The following is an 18296-nucleotide window of genomic DNA, read 5'->3' as shown; positions in this document are numbered from 1 at the left end:
GTAACTACACAACTTTGGAAAATCAAGGAAAACCTCCCTGCTTGCTCAGAGAGATGTCCTGGAGATGCACAACAAATTCTCTACCTTTCAGGCAAAATTAGAGATAAGTTGTGGATTTCAGTGTTAAATTCTAAGAAGTGAGATGCTGGTTTGATTAGAAAAGATTTCACAGGCAGCCTTGGTGCCTCTCCAGCCCCAGTGAGTCAGGTTGGTGCTCACAGGACAACAAACATTATCACATGCACACTTCACCTTCCAGAGAAAATAGAATAGTCTTCTCATTTTTTGAAAGAAATTGTATCTACAGCTTCTTATATCTTCCCACCCATAGGGAGAAATTGCAAGACATCTCTAGACTTGAGTTTATGGTGTAATACCCATTCAAGCTCCCTCAGGACCTTATGGGGACTCTGAGAGCAGCCACCACCTTGCAACTCTTGCATCTTTAAGCTGGAGCCTGTCACCCATCTGCAGTGCCCTTGGCAGGAAGGACAACTACATATTTAATGATGATTCATTGCATTCTCAGTCACTTGTCTGAAATCAAGTGAGTCTGAGAGAAACACAGATGATCAATCCAAGAAGTCTGTAATGGGTGTTTTCAAGCCTCACCCACTGACCTGATGAAATTTGGCTCCAGAGAGGTGGTGGCCAGAAAGGGACACTTAATTTTTTGGTTTCAAAGACACCATGTATGAATGAGGAAATAAAATAATAAAAGAGAGGTTTTCCAAAGCCTGTGGGGTCATGTTCTGCAGAAAACAGAAGGTTTGTGAATCCTGACAAGTGACTAATGAGAACAACAGATGAAAAAGGAAGTAAAATATCGACAGAAAACGACTAATCAAATGTTTCAAAAAAAGAAACAGGGGAATTACCCTTGTAGAGTACTAGCCCAGGTCTGGCTGCTGATTGCTCTTTGATGGAGCTGAGGCTTCATTCATCTGGTTGTGATGGCATCACCATCCTCTGTACACAGCTGAGCAGGGGAGCAATGCCATAGCTGATCTCCATTTCTCTCATCCTTAGTGCTAAGAAACGATGGCAAGAGAAGTGGTGCTGGGACAAGAGGGGAAGGATGGAGCATGGGAACAGCATTTCCATGTCCAAGCTGCTTTCTCTCAGTTCTACCCTGGCATAAATGAAGGGGATCCTCTGGGAGGGAGCTTGCCTGCAGGCTGGGGCACAGCTGCCTCCATCGTGGCTGCCCTGACACATTCCCCTCTGCAGGTATTCCAGCACCATCTAAAGCCTGGAAAGTGGGACTCTAGGAGAGACACCCCTGGCCCAAGCTGAAAAATGTGGCCTTGTGAAGCTGGTGCCTGTGTGTTGTGTGTCTCACATGCTCCCATTGCCCAATGTCTCTTGGCAAAACTTTCCCTAGACCTGCTTGTTGTGGTAGCACAGGACAGCTGCCACCATTAAATATTTGGAGAGCGTCCGGAAGACTGTGGCTCGTCCTACACAGGGTGGATGGGCTTCTTCCACCCTTGGAGAGCTCATCATGGATCTCATAAACACAGGCAGGTCTAGGCATGTGGTATGCACTCCAAAGGAGTTGGGCAAACTGGAGGGGGTCTGCTCTGCTGCCATTGTGTTGGGGAGATGGGTTTTATCATGAATAATTTCTTGCTTATCAAATGGGGAATACTAAATATAACTCACACCTACAACTTTTAAAAGTAGCACATGGCTCTGTGAAGCACCCCTTCCCCCACTGTGCCACCAGCTCACACGTCTTGTCCCCCGCTGAGGCTCACAGAGCTGCTTTTCCTGCCTTGGTGTAAGAAATGCAACAATCATTTTTTAATGAAAAATCTACTTCCAATACAAACAAATCTGCAGCATCTCTCAGAAGTCAGTCACAGCTTGACTGAGACATCAAGACAGGTGTGTTTTGTTGTATTATGACGATGCAAGATGCTTATCAAGGTTGTTAGACCTCTGATGAAGCCGTCAGGGTTATCATGCTCAGGCAGCTGTGCTCAGCACACTGATGCTGTCATGCTGGTGATAAGACTGTCCTGCCTGCAGAAACCAGGCATTCCCTTCACTGCTGTTTGCACAACAGTTTCTGCTTGGCTTAATGGTATCAGGTTATTTCAGAGCCCATGTGGGATCACAGATGACAGCAGGGCCCTTGGAAGCCCTAGACACATGAGCTTTGCCCTTGCCAGGGCAGGGTGGTGAAGAGGAAGGGCTGTGCTGTGCTTGAGAGCTTTACAGGGTGCTACTGGCATCAGGGCTGGGAGGCTCCAGCTGGACCTGGGACCCTGCTCCCTGCATCCCACTGCCTGCATCCAGCTTCCTGCATCCTGCAAGGCCCCAGAGCTGTCCTGCCACACCGGTGCTTTCCCTGGCAGTCTGCTGCCCCAGGCAACAGCTCCGTCTGCATTTTCCTACGGCAAGTCCAGTGTTGACTTGGAGTTTTTTAATGCTTCACTTTTCCCTCCTATGTGTCAGAGTTTCCTGGACTGCTGTGCCAAGAATGTTGAGCCTGATTAATGTTTTCTCCTTAAAATCCTGATATTCTTCTCCTTTCCATATACGTGTGATTCTGAGACTTCCCATTTATCTGAAGGGTGAATTTAAAATTTAATGTAAAACATTTAAATATTGAAATAATGTATCTGAAATATAAAACACCTCATTGCTAATGAAAACTTCGAAATTCAATGGCAGGTTTCTTCACCTCTTCAGCGTGGTTCTTATTATTCCTTGAACTATTACAGCACTGAACAAGATGGAGCTCAGGAGCAGAGATTTTCCTGACTGTCTATCTTGAGGGAGTTTGGCTAGATATTCACTCTTTCTCTGATCTTAGTAAACAGGTTCAGGGTTAGGTTTGATTTCCATGTTCCCCAGTTCTTACAAGAATTCAATATAAAACAATGCACAATGACCTTGCCTGTGGAGCCTGGGCAGTTTGTGGTACCTGAGGACAGTCAGGGCACTTGTCCCCATCCAGGGCTGGCAGCTGTGTCCCCACTGTGGATGTTTTTGAGGCTACTGGCCCTGTGTCAGGAGATGAAGTCTCTGTCCAGCCTGACTGGGCTCTGCCACATACAGTATTTGCATGGGGAGATGCTGTTTGAATGCAAAGCACCTGCTTTTGTTTCTACCATTGGAAGTCTGTATCTGAAAAATGGGATGTGCTCTGCACCGTGGAAGGGATGGGATGTGTGTAGGAGCCAACCCCTGTTGTAGCAAGCCCTGTCCAGGGCCACCATGCTGTCAGCAGGGAAAACCCACATTTTTGGAGGTTTCTGCGAGGCATTCTCTGTCTCCATGGGCCCTTGCCATGGTGACTGTATGTCTCTGGCTCTTTGGGTGTTCATTCCTGCTTCAGCTGGGCAGTCTCTCCATCCCCATCCTCTCAGTGAACATGGATGCTTCTCAATTTTTCAGGGCTGGGAGCTCCCCACACCACTGAAGGCAAGGGGATGATTCTCAGCTGTGCCAAGTGAAAGCTCTTCTGCTTTTGCAGCACTGCAGATGTGGCAGGGACATGGTGCAGCCAGGAGTGAGTTACCCCAGCGGACAAGAGGACATGTCTTCTTAAAAGCTTAAGCACAACATGACTCAGTAAAGCTGAGTCCAAGGCCAGGCTGCAGCAGGTGACTCCAGGCCTTGGGAAGGTGATGGGATAGGTGAGGGCAGATGTGGGGTGCTCACCCTGACCAGGAGCATCTCCCCTGTCGCTGGCAGCACCTGTTGTATCCATCCCACTTGGAAATCAAACAGCTCCCCTGAACAGCACTGAAACCACTCACCCTTCACAAATAAAGGACTCTTAATTATGCAGGAAAATTTTGCTTATTTTTGTAAAGGTGTATTTACATTAACAGAAGGTTGCAAACATTCAGTAACAGATATGTAAGTATAGGCAACACATGACAGGACTCCTTAAAACCAGTCCTTGCAGGAACATTCCCCTTCAATACTCTTTTATTAAACATTAACTTTCAGAATCTTAACTGATAGCTTTACATGGGTATGAACTTTGTGAGTACCTGCCATAGCTATGGCTACTTAAACAGTTTGGAAAACAAGTATTGTCTGATTCAGTTCAGTAGAATTCAGCTCACACAAGATGAGGGAAACACCTCATATCAGCTGAGTAAACTTGGAGGAAAAACAAACAAGACCTCTTTGCTTTTGTGTTACCCAGTTTGGCTGGATTTGGGTGACATGGCTCTGCTTCACCAACAGTAAAACATGTAGTGGTTGAAGTTACCCCCTGGATCTGAATGCTCAGGGAGGGAGGGGAGGTGGGAGTGTACAACTGAAGTCAATCTTCTCCAGTCCTGGAGCTGGTTCAGGAGCCAAAGGGAAGTGAAGGGCCTGGGTGGCACCGATGGCCTTGTCCCTGTCCCACAGACTGTCTTTGACCCAGCTCTGAGAGCCCTGGGACTGTGGCTTGGGATAGTGTGAGAGAAATATTGTGGCAGCAAATCCCAAAGCAGATCCCCAGAGCTCCTCACACACCATCACACAGCAGTTTCCTAAACCAAATACTTAAACACAGCAGCATCACAATAAATATCTCAAAGTCTCCATAAATAAATAAATAAATAATAAAAATTCCTCTTTCACTATAAAAAAGACAAAAATTAAAATATTAAAATGATCTAAAATATTTAAATAAAGTGCTAGTCATTTAAAAATTCAGCATGTTTCAATCATTATAGTGAACATGACTGCTGTTATATCACTTTTTATATATATATATATACAACATATCTCTCTCTATATAAATATTCTATGGCCATATTCCTGAGGATAAGTTAATTGAGTCACAGTTTGGTTGCAGTAGAGTTCAGGTTCTCCTTTTCTTCTCAGATTTGGACTAGTTGCTCTATTTAGGCATTTTGAATTTTCTCAGAGAGCAATCTCAAGAACTTGTCTAGCGTGTCCAGGAAGTCATCCCATGTTACTTGTGCGGTCTTACATTCCTTATCGAGATCCTTTTAAAAAAAAAAGACGACATAATTCAGCCACGTAACTTGGATGTCACATTTAAGTCTCTGGTATTTGATACCTCAACTGACAAGTGGGCTGTAATAGCCCACGGCATGTTTTGGAAAGCTGGGTGAGCTGCCTCTGGAGGCTCCAAGGCAGGGTGATGATGTGTGGGTGACAGACAACTCATCACCTGGCATCATTCACAAGTGCCCTGAGCCCCAATGCTGTCCCAGCTTCCACTCACATTTGAGGGTTTTTTCATATTATTATCTTCCTTGCAATTGGGATTACCACAGGAAAAGATGTCAGAGTGTGATCCAAGGAAGAAAGTGGATATATTTACACCCTTCTTAATCATATCATTTTCAGAAGAGATCTCTAGTGTCCACTGCAGCCAGCTCAGTGCCATCCCAGCTGCCATGCCCCATTATTGAATAGTCTTTGCTGATTATTTTGCTATTAAGTACCACATGCCAAACTTACTTTGGGGAGGATGTTTTTGTAGGTGTTAAGTCTGGTAAGTTTTCTGGCGATGACTTTGCTGTAAGTGTCAAGAGCTGTCAAGGTGCTAGCAAAGGTTTTCAGGTGGCTATACATGCATCTCTCCACCTACAGGGATAAGGATGAGTTATTTCAACAGTTATTTCAACAGTAATGATTGGTAGCACATAAAACATCATATCCCAGGAATTTAAATACCCATGAAAAATAATAACCTACAGGAATTAAGAGCTGTGTTTTCAACACTAGCCCTGATTCTGTATTCAGCCATTTACTGAACACCAAATTTAGAAAATCATAATACAATCTATAATTTTCATTTAAGAACATGCCAGGGTCCAAAACCTCCTAACTGCCTTAAGTAAGTTGCAGGTGCCACAAGAAACTGGACATATAAAATTTGGATGTCTTCAATTCTGGAGATGTTTGTTCCTTGAGGGAAAGGAGAGCCAATCCTGCATTAAGGCTTCATGTCTTGCTATTGTGTCTCTCTTGAAACTGGATCAGAATTGTTTTAATGAAATAAAAGCAATTATTGCTGCTGGTGTGAATTTTCAACTTTACTCCCTGAACCTAAGAGGGACTGATGCCATTTGTCTTCTGTTCACTTTTAATGATGGAGATGGGCTGCTATTTCTCACTGGTACTCCTTGTGTCCTCCATAAAAAGCTAATTTTTCCGCTGGATTTCAGGAAAATACAGGTCAGTGAAATGAATGGGTCTGTATAGGATATGGACTAAACAGACTGTTCTAAAGCTAAGGGATCAGAGTGAATCTGTGAGGCTTCCAAGAAGATGCTGGTGCACATCTAAGACCTTTGCCTACTGAGAGAACTACTGAAGCATTTTAGCATTGGCAGCAGCTTTCTATAGGGTCTTGCAAAAACTTTTCATTTCCCTGGGTCTGTAAAGTTCTCTTACTGCTATTAGAATGCTGAAGTGGGAAAGAAATGTGGGGATTTTAGATAATAATTTTAAATAGAAGCATGTGGTTTCTTACCGTAACGTTCACAGTTACAAGGCTGGGAACCTGCTCAAGAGAAAATTAAGTTAGTAACTTCAGAATAGAAACTGGAATAGAAGGGCAGCTAGGGAAAAGTTGTTCAAAATTAAGCAACTTACTGAATTTAAATTTAGTGTCTTCATATCTTGGAGAAGTTCTCGAATGATCAATCCCACCAAAGTCCTGGAGTGCTCCTCCTGCAGTGCTGCTGAGCTGCCCAGCACCCCCAGACCCAGCAGAGCCACAACCTGGACCAGCATTTTGAAAGTCAGCTCTGCTCCTCAGCTGGGTGAACTGTGTGTGGCTCTGCCTTGGGCTCCTTTTATATACACAGTGCTGCAGGAAATGATTAATATCTCACCACAAACATGCTCTTGCTAAAGGGGAGGCGGGGAAGAGTTACCTGAAGAATGGAATCTGCTGGTTATTCAAATGAGTAAGAGTCTATGTACTTTCTGCATCAAGAGCAATTTTATGGACTCTCTACCCGAATCCCTTTGCAATATGTATTTCCAAGGCAAACTGTACAACCCTTTGGTGTGGATAAAGTGTAGACAGGTATCTGTAGCCGTCTGAAGTTAGTAGAGTATGTATTCATAGACTATACATACACATATATAGACAAATGTGCACACAACTGTGGATGCTGGAAAACTAAATCTCTCTTTATATTAGTTTCTCAGCACTTCCAAAAATTTGGAGGTCATTTAAAGAAAATGTACAGGCTACCTCAGAAAACTACGGTTATAGTGCTCAATATTAGTATATTTAATTTTTTTGAGATTTACAATAAAACTACCAAAAGTATTAAGTAGAGTTTCTACAGGGAATTCTGTCTAATTCAGGAAATATATTACAACCTGACTGAGTCAGGACAGAGATTCCAAAGTGTTGGTGTTCTTAGGAAAGGCACTGTGGCCTCAGGACAGATTTTTCAGCTGTCTGTGGAGAAAATAAACTGAACAGTAACTGAGAAATTTTGCAATCAAACTTTGTTTAATATGGGTAGAGCTGCACAGGACAAGCTAATTATGAATATCAAGTGGAGAAATTTGGTAAAGAATGATTCAGAAGTCTGCTGACCTGTGAATATTAAAAAAAACCAGATTTCATAAGAACAGCTGTCCCCTGGGTTGCATTAGAGGAAGATCACCATGGATGCTGCAGCCCTGACAAAGAGAGGTTAGATTAACTTTACTCTAGACAGAATGGCTGTATCTCACTGACTTAGCCTGGGGCTACAAATGAGGATGGGAACCAAGCTGTATTTTTCCATGTTCTATTCAACGTATGAAAAAAAGAGTTTCCAAATCAGAGTGTTACCAGGATATTTATTCACTCCTGGATTATTGAGGATGCACTTGTGGGTGCTGGATGAGGGTGTAGCCATATCCTGCGAAGGAAAAGGAACCCTTTACTCAGTATTTTCCCCGTGCCTAACACACTTTCAGAGCCAGTAGTAGGAGTACACACTCTGTCATCCAGAAATTTTGTTAGACTGTATTTTGCTCTTTAATACAATATTGCTGATCAAAGTCCTGACTAATACTGGACCCAGACCAGATCCTTACAGCCAAAGCTAGGTACGACCTTGCAAGCTGATGATGAATTGCTTGTACAGTGATATATTTAATGTAGTAATTTCAGCTCTTCTCCCCTAGTTTACTTATGAAAACATGCTGTAGCCTTGGACAAAAATGTCAATAAATGTTTTTCTACTAACCAAAGCAGAAGTCCAAAGAGCAAACTGTTTTAAAAAAAATGTTACATATGACGTGATCTGCTTTGCTCTCTGTGTGTTTGTTATTGCTCCCTAGAAATGAAAAAAAATTTTAAATCAGATTGTCCTTTGAGCATGCTGTGTCATTATTCTGGATGGACCATGCTGAGTGATGTTCAGGGAGGGCAACACTCCCTCAGCCTATGCGCAGGTGCTTTATCGCATCCAGCTCAGGGAACTGGATGCTCCCTTTTGTTTTCATTCCTGTATGATCAGGTATGTTCAGGTAACACACAGTTTTGCATTTTTCCATCTCTCAGATGCATTTTGTTAAAGACACTGAATACATTCCTCTCCTGAAAAGTCAACTCTGTGATAACAATCTGCTTTTCTCCAGTTGCATTGTGAGAGACCTTGCACTGTGACAAACATTTTGTAGGTGACACTGTGAATTTGGATAGTCTTTAAAAGATGTGAAGTAAGAGGGGAAAGGAGAAAGCATATCTCATAAGTCAGTGTTATATCAGATCACATCATCAGAAGGCTTTCTTCCAGCTACCTCTGTTTCTCCATATCTATATGGTTCATCTCAGCGGTTGTTTCCATCAGTGAGCTATTGTTTCCTCATCACTTTACTAATATTTGAGCTGTGCTTAGTAATTCCTTCCGCATTCCATCAATAATCTATGACACTTCTCTGGTAATTCCCAATTTATTTAGTGCAGCTGTCAGGGTCATGCATATTTCAGGACTAATTTTTTAGCATCCTGCACATACTTTCACACCCAGGCAGGGGACACGATGTGCAGGCAAGGGCTGGAGACTGGCTGAAAACCAACTAGCAAGTGTAAAATGTATTAGTAAGAAAACTTCAAATACAGCAAGTGATTTACAACAGGCGAGCATAAAGCAGTTACTCATGCAATTGGTTACATCTTGCAATTAGGGCACTTGCCAGAAACAACAGAAGCCAGTGTTAAAATCTGAAATGATAATCTGAGATAAATTCCAGGACTATGACTTTTACAATTACTTTATTGGATTCAGTCTAGAGCATTAGAGTAAGTAAATGGCTGTGCTGAGGAGGTTATGGAAAAACAGTGTCGCCGTCTGGTGTCAGCGTCATCGCTCTGAGGGAGTATTTCTTTGGGAAAAGGCTTCTGCGAGACGCTGTGTTATGTTTCCAGCTATGTGCAGGACAGAATAAGTATCTGTCATATCCTACATCTCCACAGCCTGCTTGTACATCCCACAGGGAGTGTGCACATTTATAAAATGGGAAGCAGGAAGAAAATTAATTAGAAGAAAAGAAATTGACAAAAATCTGCACCAGGCAAATCTAGCTGATGTTTGTGATCCTTCAATGATGCTTGGCCACTCTGTGTGTGTGTGTGTGTGTGTGTGTGTGTGTGTGTGTGTTTTGGCCATTTGCCTCCCTAATCATTGCACTTTATGCCTTGTCTTCCCAAGAGCACATCACACTCAATTCAGACAAGGTTGTCACTGGTTTATGATTCGAAAAGTTCATTATTACTTTTTTTATTATTATTATATCTGGTTAGGGAAACTGCCTGTGAAAACTCCATTTTACTCCCTCCATTTGATAGGAAATCATCCACAATGATGAGATGTTTCACCCTCTGAAGAAAATGTCTTCAGATATTTCAACATTTTAGTCCCCAGCCTGTCATGCTAGGAGCCCAGCAATCCCTTCGCCCTCACCCACATCGAAGAACAGCTTAACTGTGAGCAACAGTGTCACCCCAGCTTTATACTGACTACTTAAAAATGTCCCATTTCTAGAAACATTCAGGGCCAGGCTAAGTGGGGTGTTAAGCTACCTAATCTGCTTGAAGATGTCTCTGCCCATTGCAGGGGGTTTGGAATAGATGAGCTTTAAAGATCCTTTCCAACACAAATTATTCTATGATTATATGAAAACTCATCAATCACCTTACTTTTAGTAGGAAAGACTGACAGAGAACTGGTTCCCAGATCCTCCCCCAGCTCAAGCTGAACTGGTTGCTGTATAAGCTCCTCAGCTTTCTACTGGTCCCAGGCTGTGTTTGTCTTCCTCCACTCCCAGAAATTCCCACAGTCGTCTGGGTTTTCCAGGATTGTTAGCAGTCATCCACAGTCACGCTGCAGAAAGCCTTAGGAGCTCAAAAATTAATTCCATCATGTCCTGTAGACTTGGCTACAGTTAGTTTATTTAAATAGTTTCTGTGAGGGGATATTTTTATGAAGACAATGCTTGTGTTTTGTTGACTAGATCTCCTACATACATCCTGGTTTACAGAGTCTTTGCTCCAAATTTCTGCAGTCGATGAGTAATAACAGCTGTGTGTTTGTGGCAAAGGAAGAGCACCAAAAAGACAACCCAGTTACAGAGGGTTACATGGTCAGCAAACAGGTTGTGCTCTACAGAGACATCTCAGAGTCTGGCTCATGCTATATTCTGTATCTGTACTTAAAGAAAATCTCCCCAAAGCCTTAAACTTCAAACTGGAAGAGCATTTTGCAAAATCATTAGCATTGAATTACTGTGACAGTTTTCACAATCTGTGAAACAACAAATTCCTTCCAAATAATGTACAAGTCTGTTCTAAGAAATCTGCAAAAGCCCTTTCTAGGAAACAGGGTACCTCTGGCAAGTTAGCTGTGTTGACCTATATTGGAGAGTGGAGTAGAGGAAGATATATGTACAGTCATCAGTGGCAATTTCATCAGCCCATGGGCAATTTCTGTATGCTCAGAGGTGCCTGAAGATGTCCAAAGCCCAAGAAGCTCTTTTGGTCATGGAGAACAATGCTGGAAGACACAGTGGGAAGAAGGATACCCTCTGTTCTAGCTCCAAACAGAATCTCATGTTAATGAGATGGATTTAATTTCTCTGAACAGAGCATATTGCACTAACCTTGTGCTGTTAGTAGAGTAAACGCTGAAAAAATCCATATGTTTCAGGCCATAACCCAAGCTGCAAGTGAGCGCACACCCAGAGACTTCATTGCTGTTCACTACATGCAGTCACATAGGGAAGCGTTTGATTTCTTCAGTAGTGAGGAGATTACTGGAAACCAGGTGGTGAAACATGGGTGAATCAACTGCTGTACTGCAAGACACTGAATTAGTCTCACACTTAGCTTCCCACTAAACTGAGCTGAAATTTTAATTATTTTTGGGATGCCCACTCTGGAGTGAGCTTGTGTAAAACGGTACATTTCTTCCATTCTTGGTAATCTGGATTTATTTACTCTTCTTCCAATTACTTATTTTGAAATGTGTATGTATTTGCAAACATATAAAACTTTCTCCTGGAACTATCAAGGCCAACTATTGGGTGATCTTGATTAAATAATTATGTTAATTACATTTAATCAACCAAATTCCTGAGGGAATAAAGGAGTAGAATCATAGAATCATATAATGGCTTGGGTTGGAAGGGACCTTAAAGATCATCTCACTTCCCTGTGGGCAGAATAAAAATATTTGTGTCAGAAAGTTAATGTATCTCACCTATGTTTTATTGCCAGTTTCTTATGGAAGCTTTACAGATGTTTTGTCATAAAAACCACAAGTGCAGATAGCAAGTGCTTTCTTGTGCCATTAATAAACCCTTTGTGGGATCAAATGAGGACACCAAAGATGCAATGGTATGATGAGGGCTTTAACTTCCATTTCTGATGTACGTGCAAATTCTTGCTGCTTTGAAATGCACCTCTGGAAAAGTTGCTCAGAGTAATGTGAAGGATTCTAGATTTTAGAAGGGGTCTTGGGGTTTGTCAGCGTCATGTGAAAATGCAGAGGCTGAGTCTCCTGATGGGCTACAGCCTGGCTGCTCACTCTGTTTTCCATCCAACCATCTACTGCATTCAGACATGTCTAGGCAGGTTCATTTAGACAGTAACAACAAAAGCCATAATGTCAGGTGTATTGGATGGATCAGTCTGGATCTTCCCAATGGAAGTCTGTCCTCCTGTGTACATAACCTCATACCTCTTTGGGAATCCACTGCTCCAGAACTGAGCCCAAAACAGGCATCCTTGGTTCTTGTGAGATTTGCTCCCATGTGACCAAGATGTAACTCAAGACATTTTGTGAAAATCTGTGCAGTGAGTAGAAGAATTCATTTATTATCTCTGCTTTTCTTTTTTTTTTTCTTTTCCTATTTTCAAACTCATTATGAATTTGGGGCATTTGGTAGTCACTGTGTCAAAATGGGAAGTACAGTAGGAGCTTACATTTATAAATACTTTCATGACATCAGCTTGAGATGGATGCACCAGCACTATGTGAATGAGAGACTTTATCAATAGCAAAAAGGGGGAAACATAAGCCAGAAACCATACAGCCAGAAGCATATCCAGGGGAGATCCATGAAGTTGACCTGGCAGACAAGAATGATTTAAGTACAGCAAGTAGTTTGGGATATTTTGCATAAAAAAATGCAAAACAGAATTGAAAGTATTAATGAGAATCTGATGGTCATCAGGCTACTGTCAACGATGAGTATGAAAATTAGCCATTTTTCTTCCAAGCCCCTTCTGATGCAGCAGGCAGCCTTAGGCACGCTGGGACCCAGGTGTCAGTGGGAAGGATTGGAAACTCCTCTTCCCAATGTGGTGAACTGATGATGCTCACAAGTCATGTGGTGGTTTCTGTTTCGGAGGAAAAATGCCACCCATGCACAGTAACTGCAAAGACAAAAGAAAATGAATTTTTACAAGTAGTCATGGATTCATATATGAATATCTTCCATGAAATGGACCTTCAAACCTCAAGAAAGGAATTGTCATCACAAAGCCACAGCTGTTGATAGGATCCTTGTAGCCAAAGGTTTTACCTGGGCATTTTTTACAGGTTTGTCTGTGATTCAAATGACCTGGTAAAAGATTTCACAAATCCAACTTCTTGTCTGTGTAGTAAATCCTTTTACCACCTTTTATACTTACTGCAAATAAAAACAAAGTTGAACACCAAGAAGGTTATCTTAAGGGTCTTTTACAAACTACATGATTCTATAATTCCTAAGAAACAAAACCCTAAAATGTAGTTTGCTTATGTGACTGTGTATTAGTCTCCTTACATTGTGCTTTCAAACTGTCTTTAGTTGTGTTTTGCGTATTTTTTCCTATGAAAAATTTATTGAATCTCTGTTTTGCTCAGGGTGGACCTCTCTTGGATGACAGTTTTCCTGTAGCATTTCTAACTTTTAAGCTGTTGTTTTGCAAGCTTAATAATCCATTTAAGTAATTTTTTTCCCATGTAATTTTGGGGTTTCTTTTACCAAGTAAACCAAACCCCAAAATCCCAGGCAATGTACTTGTGGAGTCACAGTGACACCAGCATGGTTAGGAACTCCGTGAACTGCACTATATAAGGCCATAGAGATTTCAAACAAAAAGTCATTTCATGTTTTCAGTCTTACTAAATATCTTTTTCCTATTTTTAGAACCTACTGACATCTTCAAGATGAGTCAGCATTCCAGTCAACATGGAAAATTTTGTCCTGGTGATTAAACATTGATAAGTCTGTTGAGAAAAGAAAATGACAGGTAACACATGAGGCTTCCCACAAAAGGGAAAAGATGCATCTTTTGGAAGTGCACTAAGAGAGAGCATCACCTCCATCTTGGTGAAACCAGTGGGATTCAGCGTGATGGAAAAATACCTGCGGCTGTGTGGGAGCTGGTGATGCACCACAGCTTCTTGATGGCAAAAATGCTGAGAGTCAGAGGTTAAAGAACCCAGTATGGAGTTTGTGGAGCAGTGTCTCAAGGCACTTTGTGGCTCCCCAGCAGCTGCAATAGAGCCTGCTTGGAAGATTAATCACATCCTTTGGAAGTTTGTGATGTTTCCAGATCAGCTCAGAGGAACATCAATGTTTAGAATTGCTATGCTATTTTTAAACAAACAAACAAGAAGAGAGACTATTTCTAACTAGTTTCAAACAACCAGGATGTTTTTTTCTCTGGGTCTCCCAGATTGCTTTCCCCACAGAGCTATGGAAAGGGAAGCACACAGCCCATGCCCATAGGTGTGCACTGGGGCAGGCCGGGGCCCATGGCAGCATCCCTATGCAAGAAAACTGATGTGACAACATAGAGGTGAGAAATCAAATATGTATCAATGTCAGTTTGTTCTGTTTAGGAAAAAAAAGGGGGAATTTTCAGGTTGCTGTGAGGATTTCAGTCTGGTTTTCCACACCTGAGTACTGAGACATAGGTTTCTAGATCTCATTTGATTGTCTGATAAACTACTGCATTTCAATATCTCTTACCCTTGGAAAAAGAGAAGTAGGTTCTGGGAGTAAGTGTGCTATTTTAAAGCAACCAGCAGCCAGTGCCTTTACCATCATTATCCAGAAGTGTCACAGGCAGCACAACATGCCTTTTGCTTCAATGCTGCTGGCTGGCAGTTCCAGCTGCTCCCACTCCCCTCCTCCAGAAAGCAGAAGGAAACATTGCTCTCCAAGGAATGGCCTGATCTGTATTAGGAAAAGATCTTGAGGTCTCTTGTGTGCTTAAAGGCAGCTGCTTTATCATTCAAGAGGTGTTTTAAAAATACTGACAAAAATGGAAAATAAAAGCCTTTTGGAAAGCAGAGCACTTTGCTATGGAGAGCAACATGTGCGTGCACTCAGCAGTGACCTGGGAGAGTTACCCCTCTGGGGTGTAAAGAGTTGAGCTCAACAGAAACATTTCTCATGTCATTAAAAAAGCCAACTCAATAGGTACTCTCCGTGTGTACCTATTTAGGTTATGTTTCTGGGTACATGTCTGTGCTTACCAACACTGAGGTTTTTGTGACATCTTCTTGCCCAATCACTCATCTTTGTGAGATCCTACTATGATGCCTCATACTCAGCTTCAGAGAGTACTCGGCATTACTCCACACCCTTCTCAAATTTCATCCCCTCCTTTTCCAGAGGATATTAAGCAATTCAGGTCTTTGCTACTGTTAATTCTGGCTTTAAATGCTGCTGCTGAAACATGGTCTTGTAAGCAATTGTTTCATGCAATGGCTTTTCCCTTTGACTGAAGTGATCCAAACCCCTCATCACTTTGGTTTTATTTATGCCCCCTTTTTGCACATTCAGTCCTGCATCCATTCATTGATACTGGGATTTGTTTCCATTACATCCATTTTATTAGACCATGCAGTGTATTTTACTCCCTTTCAAGAAATATTATTTGATTCAAAATATGAAAGAAAAATCTACTATTTAACAGCTACTTTTGCTGTTACCTTGGTAAACAGTGAATTTTCCCTGTGCAACAAACTCAGTACTGATTCTTCTACAGTGCTTCTAAAAGACCTGCCATATTTGGGTCCAGCTCTGACATTCATACCTCTTTTACCTTTGTTTTTGAAACAGTTTTTCTAAATTCTTAATCTTGCTATTATAAAAATTTCATGACCTATCAATTCTATTTTTTAATTAAACCAGCACAATGGGCAGCTGGCAGATGATTGTGGCGAGAAGGCAAATGACATCAAAAGCCCTGACAGACTAGGCTAAAGGGCTTTTTGTCTGCAAACACAAATGCTTGTTAAAAGATGCTCCATTTGAGTACAAGCTAATAGAAAATCATGAATAAATATGTGAGATTATAGTAATAAGGAGTTATATAAAGGCATTTCAGCCTGCACTCTCAATGGGGATATTTCTGCAGCTCTTTGACTTCTGATGCTTTTACTGGAGTCGACTCTGTCCCAATTGTCTGAATGAGCTTCTGACAGCAGATGGCATCTTCCTCAAAACGAGAAATCCAAAAGGGATTGCTACAGGAGGAAACAAGGTGGAAAGCTCATTGCCCTGCTCTGCCAGACTGCTGCCGTTGACAAGGTCACATAGTGGATCAATGGCAAAATTTGGCCATGAGGACTCTCCCTCCTCACACAGGCTGGTGAAGCACAGTGCTTTATTGGCGCACCTACAGCTCAAAAGAGCCTGGATGTTTTTTAAATAACAGGATTGACACTTCAAGAGCTCACCAGCAGGAACAGTCAGTCGCTTTGCAGCCACTGCACAACCTCACTGCCCACACAACTCTGCCATGAACAGGTCAGCATTCAGCTGCCTCCAGCCAAAATTTGTGGCAAAATCGTTCAATATATATAAGTTATCACTTAAAACTCCACCTAAAGTTGAGAAGTTCTGAGCTTTTGGGTATGCTCAGGTCTTGGCTTTGTCCTTTACTTACTTTAGAGGTGTGGCTTATGAGCTGCAAGCTGAACCACAATACCTGTATTTGTCTACTGTCCAAATCTAAAGAGAGAGCTTTTCTCTAATGAAAACTCAAAGGTCATTACAGTGTATGTTTATATTTATATAGATTTGAAGCTTTACTTCCAGTCTAATGGAGGCCTAACATAATTTCCTGCAGCAGCATTAAGCTCTTTGGCCACAACAGAAGTGTGACCAGAGCTCCACTTTGTTGACAGGATCTTTTTGGATTTGAGCTGTATGTCCTCTAAGTCAGAAGAGGTTAAGCTGAATATCACTTATTTTCTTAATGTGATTTCAGCATAGCTGGCGTGAAGGACTATGGAATTAACTGACTTCTGTCCAACTCTGATATCTTCATTTGTTCCATAACAACCATAATAGAACTACTTGTTTTCTCCCTTCTTACTGTAACATAGAAAGAGTGGGTCTGGGATTTGGGATTTTTTTCTAAAAACCCTCTTCTTTCTTTGTCTTTGCAGCTGGGGCAGCAGCAGAGCAGCAGTGGCACCTGTGTACTCCTTGCATAACTCCACCAGAAGTAGTTCAGAGAGTTCATGGTGATGAATGGATGTAAACAGAAATCAAGAGAACAAACTAGGTCATTATACCACTTCTAATCTAATGCTTGTTGGTATTTCTGTATCTTCAAAATGAAATGTTCTGTTTTTCCTAGTTTTTTCACAGTCAACTGAGTTTTCCTGTGAATAGTTCAATAGAGGTCTTGTCTCCAGCCTTTTCCTTACAGCCATGAAGATTTTGGCACTAAGGTCATTGATCTCAGCTAACAGTGATGCATAGGTGAGATTTTATTAAATCAATGACACATATAAAGATTTGCACTTGGTAAATTGCTTCAGAGTCCAAGAATTGTAATTTGTGTATGTGTATATATGAGAAGTATTTACTGTGAAAGTTTAACACATAAAAGACAGTTAATTAGTGCTATTACAGAATCCTGTGGGACTTTTGTTATGCCAAGTGTCTGGAGTCAAACATTAAGAGACTGCTTGCAGCAGAAAGTTTTTAACTGTTGAAGTCCTGAGAGCTCTAATGGGCTTTGGTGGTCCTGACCAGCCTCACCTGGGCTCCTGCCCACACGCTTCCCATGTGCACAGGAGACAATTTAAGCCCAGTCCCAGAAGCTTCTTTCTGCCCTGAGTTGCAGGAATGCTGGTTTTCAGCTTAGTCACTGCCATGCCTGTACTCAGCCATGGGACTTGAGCTCCTGCCTGTGAATTGACTTCCTGACCTTCGCCCTTCCTCATCACCACACAGGTAATATTTGATAGTCTGGGATCTGGCCTGACCCCTGGTTGCCACCCTGAGGCCTGTCCTGCTTGCTGTGCATGGCTCCAAGGAAGTGCATCCTTCTGTCTGGGAGGGCAGGTGTGTTACTGTGGCTTAGGGAGCCATCGGCCTGCTCTAACTGTAGCTGTACCCTTGCCATTAAGGTAAGATCATACTGATGGAAATGTAGTTTAAATGAGAGCTGCTAGCAAATCATAATGCTCTGCTGGCTGATATGAACAACCTGAAAGATGGGAATGCTTTAAGCACCAATGTACTGGTCAAAGGAGCTATTTCTATTGACTTGAGGGAATGTGTACCTTTGACTTCAAAGGTTTGATTCTGTCCCTTCATTTAGCCACAATATCTTTCTCTAAATCTTCAAGGTCAGGAAAGTATGGAGTGTTGGCACCATGTAGCATGTTTGTATAGCTTTCAGCAGCAATTGGAACCTTCTCTTGGCTGTGAGATGCAAAAAAAGGTTTATTGAAATGGCAGGTCCTACCTCTTCATCTGGATTTGGGCTGCGAGATAGCACTGATCTGTGTGCTGTCCCTCTGGTAAATAAATCTCCTGCCCATCCTGAG

General features: G+C 42.0%; 1 protein-coding gene across 1 annotated transcript in view; it reads left to right on the top strand.

Annotated features, from left to right (window-relative positions):
• ACSL6 (acyl-CoA synthetase long chain family member 6) overlaps positions 1-18296 on the top strand; it is a 104066-nt gene that overhangs the window by 19090 nt on the left and 66680 nt on the right. Inside the window, exons 2-4 of the mRNA XM_032124817.1 lie at positions 13642-14296; positions 16902-17220; positions 17698-17873. The gene's annotated coding sequence lies outside the window, so the exon portion shown is untranslated. The remainder of the gene's footprint in view (positions 1-13641; positions 14297-16901; positions 17221-17697; positions 17874-18296) is intronic.

The sequence above is a fragment of the Corvus moneduloides genome, chromosome 15 (assembly GCF_009650955.1).
Source record: "Corvus moneduloides isolate bCorMon1 chromosome 15, bCorMon1.pri, whole genome shotgun sequence".
Lineage (NCBI taxonomy): Eukaryota > Metazoa > Chordata > Aves > Passeriformes > Corvidae > Corvus > Corvus moneduloides.
The sequence above is the reverse complement of the archived record's forward strand: the minus strand, read 5'-3'. Positions and strand labels throughout refer to the sequence as shown.